At 40.6% G+C, this 10902-nt stretch overlaps 1 pseudogene; it reads right to left on the reverse strand.

Moving 5' to 3' along the window:
• Positions 1-5878: 5878 nt before the first annotated feature.
• LOC128735781 (allantoicase-like) lies at positions 5879-7137 on the reverse strand (annotated as a pseudogene).
• Positions 7138-10902: the final 3765 nt, after the last annotated feature.

Below are 10902 nucleotides of genomic sequence, written 5' to 3' on the forward strand. Positions count from 1 at the left end.
CGCCGTCGGTCGCCATTGCTATTATGGTTAGACCTGCAAGCGGGCGCGGATATACTTGTGATGCTTGGACCCCTACAAAATCAGCAAGATATTGTAGTTTACTCCGAGCTACTGCGTGTACGTGGAGACGTGGCTTGGCCACTACATCCCATTGCAAAACATACTATCACGCACAAATTTGCGTCACATCTTACCAAACTTTTCTGTTTGCTCTGAATTAGAAATATGATGGTGTATAAGAATGAAAAGTAGTCTATAGGAGAGGCGTAATGTTACAGTATATTACAGTTATGCGAAGGTAAAGTTACAGTTTGATGTTTTGGAACGCCATAATGTTGTCACATTGTGATATTACATTGTTCAAGGTGATCGAGGTGATGTGGGTCATTTTATTATCCGGCTGATTAATATACAAAGTTGTTGATATATTTTTGATAATTTCGTAAAAGTGAAATCCAAGAAATAAACTTTGGAGAAAAATAACAAAGAAAAGCTGAAGGTACTTCATGTAATGTTAACGTGACCGGTTTTGTCGTATTCAACAAGTTGTTTGATAAACTTAAGTCCAAGGTAAACGTACGTCTACGGTCGTAGGAGTAGAGCGTAAAGTTGTCCGGAAAATTGAGGAAAAAGTTTTGACTATCTGCTTTCGGTCTTTCTGGCTCACGAACAGTGCTAATATCTCCCACTACAAAGAATCATTTAATGCTTCTTGAGCATATAGAGATATCTCGACGAAGTTTAGTCCAAGTCGAACATCTTTGCGCTCCTGGAAATTAACAGCAATTGAGTAAAGTTTCTCATTCCCAGGTCTTGCAGAAAACTTTGATATTATTACCAGAAGCCTTGCAACGGTAGAAGCATTCTACATTAATTTAAAAACGGAGGTTAGGAAGTTTAGGTTAAAAATAAATGCGACGAAGTTCGAAATACGGTAGGTAGATGATGCTCATAGAAGACAAACGCGCGTTTTCTACGGACGGCCAGTTATCGCTGTAAGCGACAAAGTAAAAATAGTGGATAAGTTAGTGTTTTTGGAATTCCTGATGAGAGCGGATACAATACCAGCAAGGAGATCCGCATCCGCGGCGCATTCAACCATCGCCACGATCAAGAAGCTTACCCCTACATACGAAGCTGATAATATACAAAAACCCTCATTAGACCGAAGGTTCTGGATGGATTTTAAGCTGTGACTCTGTGAGTTCATATGCGCCAATGCCGTGTTCGAGTGCTACAGACGACATTTGACTTAGTGCACACAGAAAACGGAATGCGGAAAGTCACTGCTTGGAAAGATCCTCATCGTACTACTGGCAAAGCGATAGTTGGCGGTAGTCTTAGAGTTCCCCTGAAAAGTTCTACTTTACCTATTTAGAGAGCTCACCGTTTTTATCCGTCAGAATTCGTAGTCAGCTGCTAGCGCTCAGCAGACGGAGCAACAGATGACACGCCGTATATAGGCAATTGGTATGCGTGTGGTTTATGTTCTCGCTTCATGCCGTGTCGCCTCTCTATTTAGGCATACGGAGCTGCAAGACGACGTAAAAGCCACGAATTGCCTATAAACAGCCGTGCCGCCTGTTACTCGTAGCGTCTAAAGCGTATGCAGACCACTTTAGAGTACAGGACAAGGGGGTTAGTGCTACTATCCACTTGACTATTACAGCCGCTCATAGTCGAGATTTGAACCTATGACGACTGTTTTTATAACGCAAGCTCGAGAAAATCCAAAAATTCAAATTAGCGCCTACCTTCCAAAAACACTCCCGGAACCATCGTTAGGTATTATTTCGGGAGGGAGGACGTGTCTAAGTACTCCGACGTCGTTTGTCGTAACAGGTATAGGTTGAAGCAACACCACCTGCACCCGCCACCTAAGCTCTGTACTGCCTAGCCGCCTATTTCGCCCATCTCGGTCATCACGTCTCTCACCTCCCTGTCGATCTCGATAGCGCTCCACGCGCGCTATTCTGCACGATCTTGTCGGCGTTGACGTCTACTCCTACGACCCCACGCATCTCACGCCAAGTGGCATCGAAACGTCGACAGTGAAACATCACGTGCTCCGGCGTTTCGCCGGCTACACAAGGGGTAGAAGGGTCAACCTATGTTCCCACACCTGTGTAGGTACTTCTTGAAGCACTGAAACCCAAATCGGTACACCTTACCTTAACACCAACATGGCTACGCTGGCCATCAGACGTCTCTTACTGCTGGTAAGTCCATAGCCATTCACCATAATCTTGGAAAGCGCAGTAATCGTCGTTTACGTCTTATCACGAGCATATTCCTCGTGGTTGGTCAAGTTCGGTCTATTGTTTGCCATGACACCCGTATGCTTCACATTACGTTTAGAGACAATCGTTTCTCCCCCTGCTGTAATTTTGGCCTCAAGGGCTGCTTTGCGATTGTTGATCATTATAGCTTCCGTCTTATGGAGTGCCAATCGTAGTTTGCGCCTACCGTCCATTCCTAGATTATGCTTATGGCCTCTGATGCCAGCATTTATAATCCTTTCAGGAACTCTTTTATCACTATAACCCCACTGGGCAGCTCAAGTCTCAACACCCCATCAGGTGACATTCCAGTGCGTCGGACTGAGAATCGAGACCTGTAGAACTCCTGTGGTCTATTTGTACTTCTTCACACCATCGGCCCTGTCATATTACTAGCGTCCTGTTCTCAAAATAACTTCTAAATAATCTGCATAGACTGTCCGGTACCCTCATCTTGTGCAGCGTTAGGTTCCTGCATATGGTAATTTTGATTATAGATTTTGTTGTTATATTCGTCTATTGCTAACCTGTAGTTTGTCATTTGTTGTAGCCTAACCAAACATATCCACATACATAAACAATAATTATAAAACTAGGTGACCCTTAAACCGATAGTGTGAAAACAGAACAAAAACCCAAAAAATAATAGTAACAAAAGATACTAAAAATCCACAACAAAAGATAAACTACTGGTTAGCAATAGATGAATATAACAACAAAATCAATAATCAAAATTACCATATGCAGGAACCTTAGATGGAAATATAAGACAGCAGCGGAAATTTTAGACATTTTCAGATAAAATCATTCAGACAACGGACAGAATAGTTAGTGAGTAACAAATAAATACTAAAAGTTGTCAAATAGTTAAAATACCAATGTTTATAGCGATTCCTTGAAAAAACTTCAAAAATAAAAGCAAAATATCGGAGAGTAACCAAAAATCTGTTACGACTTTGGTTACATACGTCATTTCCCAAAAAAAAAGCTGCTTCCAGTAAATTTTGCCCTTTTGCCTACTACCACACTCGACTGCCCAGGCACTGAAATCGCTTCCAATGACAACCGGCTCACATCACACGGCGTGAACTCATCCGTAAGCTTGTCTAGCATCTGGTCGAACTGCTGCGGCGATCACCTAGGCGGAACATAGCGGATGAAGATGTAAACGCCATCGATTATAGCAGTCACATACCCTTCGTGGTTGGTTGATGATACCTCTTGGTTGGATGAGGTATCTGCCAATGACAGCCGTCACCCAGTTACCGTTGCTCCGAGGAACGCGACAATATCTCACTTCATTTCGATTGTCGATTGTCAGTGCAACTTCTAAACCATGTCGCAGTGGTTGAGGTTAATCTGTGTAACCTACCCCCACCTCTTTTAGGCCCGCTTAAAACCTGAACACATTGGTCTTCCTGTGGCATGTTCATTGCTCGCTTCTGCTGTAGAGAGTAGGCATCTGGTTGCTTTGGTCAAACTATCGCGAAGTGACCTTCCTTACCACATCGTCTACACAGTTTGGATCGATCAGGGGCTCTGAATTTTCCCGCCGAAGCCCATGCGTTTGAAACAGCGCTCCACGCGCTGCTTAACCATGCGTACACGTACGGACCACCAACGACAATTATTTTGACAGACGCCTTATTGCTGGCGATAGCCTCTGACACATTATTGTTTGCGATTTGCTCATCACCGTTAGTCTTTTGCAACCTAATGTCTGAGGACGCCACCTTGACTTTGAGTTGGTCCTTCAGAGCATTATGCAGGTCAATTACAGTCGTAACCTCGTCGAGGTTTTCACATGCGATGAGAGTACGTTGCGACCATATGGTGTATAAAACACATGTTTGAGCTCGTTGGACCATACCCTCCGTTATGTATACAATGTAATGTTATGTAATACACAGCAGATTAGTAGTGGTAGAGCGCTGGGAAGTGAAGCTATGTTGATCAGCACTTAGATATCGCTTACAGTGAGTAAGTAGAGGTTCCATGACCATAAATTCAAATAGCTTCGCGACTGCATTCGAAGCATCACACTTGTTTACATCTCGTTTGCTTTCTTTTGTGTGGACAGGGAACATATTGTCGTATCCGCCATTTTATTCACGGATCAAAATTTTACGCGACCGTATGCCACAACAATCGTTAACGGAATGACGTTCGGCTTTTACGCTACCAGTTTAGCCGACCGCTGAACAAACAGGACGCAATCACAAAGCTCGGGTGTTCTATCTCTCTTTCGTCCAATATCACATCGCACAACACGATCGCATTTGGTGGGCTCACAAATACTTACGAAGATGTCGACTGTTTCTCACTCACGTTTTCTATGTGAATCATCTCTATCTCACTTTGACATCTTTAAGATAATGCTGTTAAAACAATGCGATAATTGTTTAGGTGCAGAGTATATATATCGTTTTGCTTACACTGAAGATATTTTATTTAATTTCACCACTAGCCACTACATTATTCCCCTCCTGTACTCTTTTACTGTTTCGTAATCGGGTATTAAATATATATTAAGAATTGATCTTCTATATGATAATTTTTATTATAAAATAAATATTTTCATTCACAAATGCAGTAGATGTTGCCACTGTTGTATCGTGTTAGTTTTATGACACTTGACTCACTACAAACATTTCAGTTTTATTTTATGTATATAAATTATGGACAAAAAGCAGAGCAAATCCTAGGTGCTACAATCCGCCATCGAAACTTGACCTTCTGTTTTTATACGACAGGCTTCGCAGCCAGTTATTAGAGTACAGGACAATTGCAGACCCGGTTACTACGGTCCTATTGACTCTAACAGCCTCTCCCAGCCGAGATTCGCACATACGACTGGCTTATTAGCCCTGCATTATACCTCGAGGCCAACAGGGAGGCATGCAAATTACGGACATCGTCAGTAAATTCTACATCCTCAGTTTGCTCTCTCCCTTCCAAAATTATCAATGCATTCCTCCTTTTTTTCATCGTCCAAACAGTAACCTTCATGCACATATCTTCCGTCTGAATAAACGACTTGCGGGCTCGTTTGAAATTACCTTTGCGTTTCCACGTGAAATTGGTTTACGTGAGAAAACTCGATAGGCAGTCCTTCCTTCTTGGCCAATGCTAACGGAAGCCGTGCTATCTTAGATGGTTGGTTTAATTCGACAATTTGGGTTTTATGAGCTTTATCCACTAAATCTGTCAGCGCCCCTTTACTACTACCTATCCTTGTAGCCATAATTCGTATCTCCTTACTTCTACCGCGATCAGTTACTCACGATGGCCTCAAAAAATTTTTGTTGTTCTCATGATCACACATCCTGGCTGTGACACTAACCCTGATTACACAGGACGAATCGAGCTCGTCTGGTTTTTGGACCACTAATATAAGTTTGCGTCGACCTAAGACAATATCCGGCATAAACTGGAATAGGTCCGCCGATGTATTGCATTTATGGAAAGATATGTTACAGGATCAGGTGTATCAGCAGCTGCCGTCGTATATTTATAAATTTCCATTAACTTGGATGCTGCTATAACATATCAATATGAACTAGATTTGTTTATTAGTTATGCCAGTGTCACTAAATGTGTTAACAGCCCGTTACATAATTCGAACCTTTGAAATTCGTTCCACGGAACTGGAGTTTCTTCTCCTGGTAGATATGCTCCCGGTAGGCTGCTAGTTTGCTGCTTACCAGTAGCACCTTCCATTGGACTGATTGGAGTGTCCGAATCGTATCCAACAGGGCTTCGATTTTAACATTGTTTGGAAGTAACCCTTAAAGTTATTGGTGTCAACCATGATCTACTCTTTCGTTCCTTTAGAGTAACTTAAAATAGCCCACTTACAGCCAGGCGCTTGGAAGATTCCGTGTTTGTCGATTTTAACAACCAGCGGACGACCGAACCTTCGGGTGATTTCCCAGCCATCGCCCATGTTGCCTCCCCGGTTCGGTTTGATCAGATGCCGTGGATGGCCATGGTATTGGAAAAAATCTTAGACATTGACCTCCGTTCAGCATTCCCAGTCGATCTATCAAATTTCACCCGTAGCAAAGCTTTCACATCGGACTGCACCTCACCGAACATGCGCAACCTCGCTATCCCACTGGCAGGAAATATATTAACCCTCAAGTGAGAAAATGCCTCATCTATAGTGAAATATTGCTTTCTAGTACCTTCGTAGCCCGGTTTCAGCTGCTTCATCTCAACCACTTCAACCCAGTCTTCGCTGCCCAAGGCAGCCATCAGCTCCAATTGGGTATTTTAGTGGTATATAAATTTTCGCATATTCTGATAAGATACGATGCCACTGTATCGTCACACGAAGACTTGTTCAAATTTGACTAGTCGAAAGTAATAAAAACAACATTTTTTGTATTTTTTAAAAAAATTTGGGATAAGACGATAGCTTATAAACAAACCACTTTTCTTCTTAGCTCGCCTTAGACAACACAGTAAATAGAAACACTATGGTCATCGGACGATGCAGGTTTCATATGAGCTGTCAAAAGCTCGATCAAAATGAAGAGCTCTATCAGAAAGATAAAAGAGAGGGAGAGAACTTCTGACATCATGCCAATCAATCGGTTTGGTTGATATCTGTCAAACAGCAAATCATTCTATTTTTGATTTTTATTAACTTTTTCATCAATTATTGACATAATTGAGGTAAAAAAAGAACTGCTAGACTCAGGAAACGACGGGCTATCAATTAAGGTAAAAACATCCACTATTTTGGGAAAATTAAAATACCCAATTACTTCTGACTACATGGTGTGTCGATCATCTCTGGTCCATGTTTCGGAATTAAATCTTCCTTCGACAGACGACTTGCACTCAGGTACATTAACGGCGGAAAATTTGGCTAATCGATATGATGCGTAAAATCTCTATGGCAGTGTACCCATTGCCGCTAGCCTTGTCACGTGTAGTCGAAGGACCGATTTTATTTCGAACGCTGGATACTTTGGCAGCTCCCTCCAAAGAACCGTTTCCTAAGCACTCCCAACTGCTCACTCATTTTTAAACTTTAGCATTCGATGCAACGACTCAACCAAATGCCAAATTTTTCTTCTTAGTTTTCCTGTTAGGTAGAAAACAAACTTTGCTGTTTTTTTCTGTGCCATCCCTTTTTTTGCCTGTATTATATTTTACTTTTCCGGAGACCTCTCGCTCCCTTTTGTTTTGAAAGATTACAAAATCGCTTTTTTTGTGCCATGAGTCCTATCGCTCCTTTTTTTTTGGCCTGTATTATATTTTACTTTCCCGGAGACCTCTCGCTCCCTTTTGTTTTGAAAGATTACAAAATCGCTTTTTTTTTCTTGTGCCATGAGTCCTATCGCTCTTTCTTTTTTTGGCCTGTATTATAATTTGCTTTTCCGGAGACCTCTCGCTCCCTTTTGTTTTGAATGATTACAAAATCCGTTTTTTTTTTGCCTTGAGACCTATCGTTCCTTCTTTTTTAGGCATTATATTTATTTTCATATTATTTCTGTACCTTCCGAGAGACCCAGCGCTCCCGTCTGTTTAAAATTTCCACGCAAAACTTTTTTTTTTAATTTTGTTTCGTCGCTATAAGACCTCGCACTTTTTTTTTACATTTTTCCATAATTCAGTACCTATGTTTTTTTTAGCAGTCTCGTTTCATTGTCACTTGATTTTTATTTTTCCTGTACCGTAATGTATCATACTTACCAATCGGGAGCGTTTTTAACCGCGCCAATGTCGTATCCGCCATTTTATTCACGGATCAAAATTTTACGCGACCGTATGCCACAACAATCGTTAACGGAATGACGTTCGGCTTTTACGCTACCAGTTTAGCCGACCGCTGAACAAACAGGACGCAATCACAAAGCTCGGGTGTTCTATCTCTCTTTCGTCCAATATCACATCGCACAACACGATCGCATTTGGTGGGCTCACAAATACTTACGAAGATGTCGACTGTTTCTCACTCACGTTTTCTATGTGAATCATCTCTATCTCACTTTGACATCTTTAAGATAATGCTGTTAAAACAATGCGATAATTGTTTAGGTGCAGAGTATATATATCGTTTTGCTTACACTGAAGATATTTTATTTAATTTCACCACTAGCCACTACACATATGTGCAACTTTTCAGCACTATTGAAAAATCTCACTGGAAATGAGCATTCGAAATAAACGGAGCAACGATATCAACAAGTAGGCTAGGTGTCTTTTCAGGAATACGGAAGATACTCCATCGGGTACAGGATTGAAGGAGGATTAGAGCCTTCGAAGCCATTTTGACATTAACGTCAATGGCACCCAGTAGTTGACCATATTTTGAGACATTGTTAGCTGCTAGAGCAACGCGGTCAACGCGGTCAACACTCAATAACACATTTGACAAAATACTAGCAAACCTCTTGGAAAAGAAACAACATGTATCCTGAAGATTAGCAGCAAGATCCCCATTGTATTCTATTGATGAAGGGAGCTCGGATTATTTGCATTGCTCGTTTACATAGTTCCAGAAAGACTTCGGGTGAAGATTCATCTTCGTTGAATGTTGCGTTGATACCCGAGCAGGAGCCAAGAGCAAAATAATATCAAAATGTGTTATTAGAAATCGAATAACTCATCAAAATTTGGTCTTGTCTTGGCTGACATAGTTGGTAAAATAACAGAAAATAATATCAAAATTTTACCCCTTTAAGGCCAAACGAATAACTACATGTGTTATTTGAATAACAAAGCAATAACATGACTGTATTCAGAGTTTAGAATAACATATTTTAATATTATTAAGGTATTGAATAACAAATGCAGTAGTATATGAGATATTAAAAAATTATTTTATAAAATAGTTATAATCTTAAATCTCTTTAATCAATAAAAAAAATTGTATGAAATATATCGAATGTCATTTTAAGGCCAAAATAAGATATGATAACAAAATCAGTTATTAAACTCATCTTACTACTGTTTTTTAAATATCTACTCAATAACAAAATGTGTTATCAATGTATCTCCATATCTATTCAATAACAAAATATACCATTATAACACAGTTTGATATTGTTTTTATATTATTTTGCTCTTCGCTCCTGCTCGGGTACCGCGAAAAGCCTAATAGGGTTTTAGTGAAAGCATGCGATACTTCGTGAATCTTCTCAATTGTATGACTTCAGTTTGCGTAGCTCATTCGACTGCTTCAAACAGCACGAACTTTCCCGACTCCTTACTGACAACGACGATGACGACATTACAAGAAAAGCAGTTATTAGGAGCGCGAAGTGTAGTTTGTTTACTAGGTAGAACAGTATCGCCAGATATTTCCATTGTGCACAATTTTTCTAAAATCGACAGGCGTCTAGTGGTGTAAAAGTGCGCAACTATTCATTAGTTGTTTTATGCATTATGTTACCGATACTAAAAACGGAAAGGTGAATATGTATGTACTCCAGTTAAAAGGCTGTATTTAAACGGCTAACAAATGAGACGAAAAAGTTTTCGCAAAATGCTGCGGCCTGATGGAGCACCAGAAATTAAATAGGAAACTTAGAAATAAAGATTTTTTTTCTAAAACTTGCAGTCTAGAAGTATGTAGTATGCTGATAGTTGATAATATCTGCTGTTTAAAAACTTTGGTCGGCTACTTTGAAAGCCAGTATATAATATGGTAGAGTTAACAAACTAATTTGAATCTATGTGATTTTACTGTAAGTGTCCAAATTATGTACAGTAGAACTTGGTGCTTAAATTGGGTTGGTTACCTTATGCAATCCACAGGTCATATGTATGTCATATGTCAGCCGCCCAGTTAGCCTCGAGGTACGATGCTGGTCTAACAAGCTAGTCGTCGTATGTTCGAATCTCGGCTAGGCGGTGCTTGTTAGTTAGAGTCAATAGGATCGTTGCACTGGCCCCGTAATTTTCCTGTACTCTAACAGCCGGCTGCGAAGTCTGTCGATAAAGAAGGGTAATGTCTAAAGACGGTATAAACCCATGGCTTTGCTAGGTCATATGTATGAAGCGAAATTAAGCATCTTCATGTTTTACAAGAAATCCGGTGTACAATGTCGGAAGTTTTCACATGCTACTTTACAACAGTAGTTAGCTAGTTGAGCATTCTTATGAGGGTACTAATGTGATCCTATTGTCAAGCAGTGCAGTCAACTTTTAACTTATCTGCCGGAACAGATATATTTCAAGACCGTCCTTTCGCTAAATATGATTGTCGTTTGCTGCAGCTGCATTCAGCTAGCATGCCGAAATGCCAAAAGGTGAAACAATTGCATCTTATGCACAAATTTTCAACGTTCTAGGAGTTTTTTACGACACTCTACACTATTCACATTCAAACTTTGTTATATTAACGATAATAGTTTCATACTCTCCATTGTGAGCTCCTGTGCGAATAAGTGATACAAGCTGGCTTCAAACTGAGGCAAACTGAGTTTAGCATAAAAGTGCAGTCAAGCAGTACGGTAGCATCAAATGTGCTTCAAATTCCGTACCTTCGAGAATAGCTCAGACAACGCATCCCACAATAGAAACTTTTGCATCTGATCCCTAGCGATGGCTTTACAGCACACCGAAGGAGGGGATGGAACGGGACGGCACACCAGAGAAGTTAAGT

The sequence above is a fragment of the Sabethes cyaneus genome, chromosome 2, assembly GCF_943734655.1.
Source record: "Sabethes cyaneus chromosome 2, idSabCyanKW18_F2, whole genome shotgun sequence".
NCBI lineage: Eukaryota > Metazoa > Arthropoda > Insecta > Diptera > Culicidae > Sabethes > Sabethes cyaneus.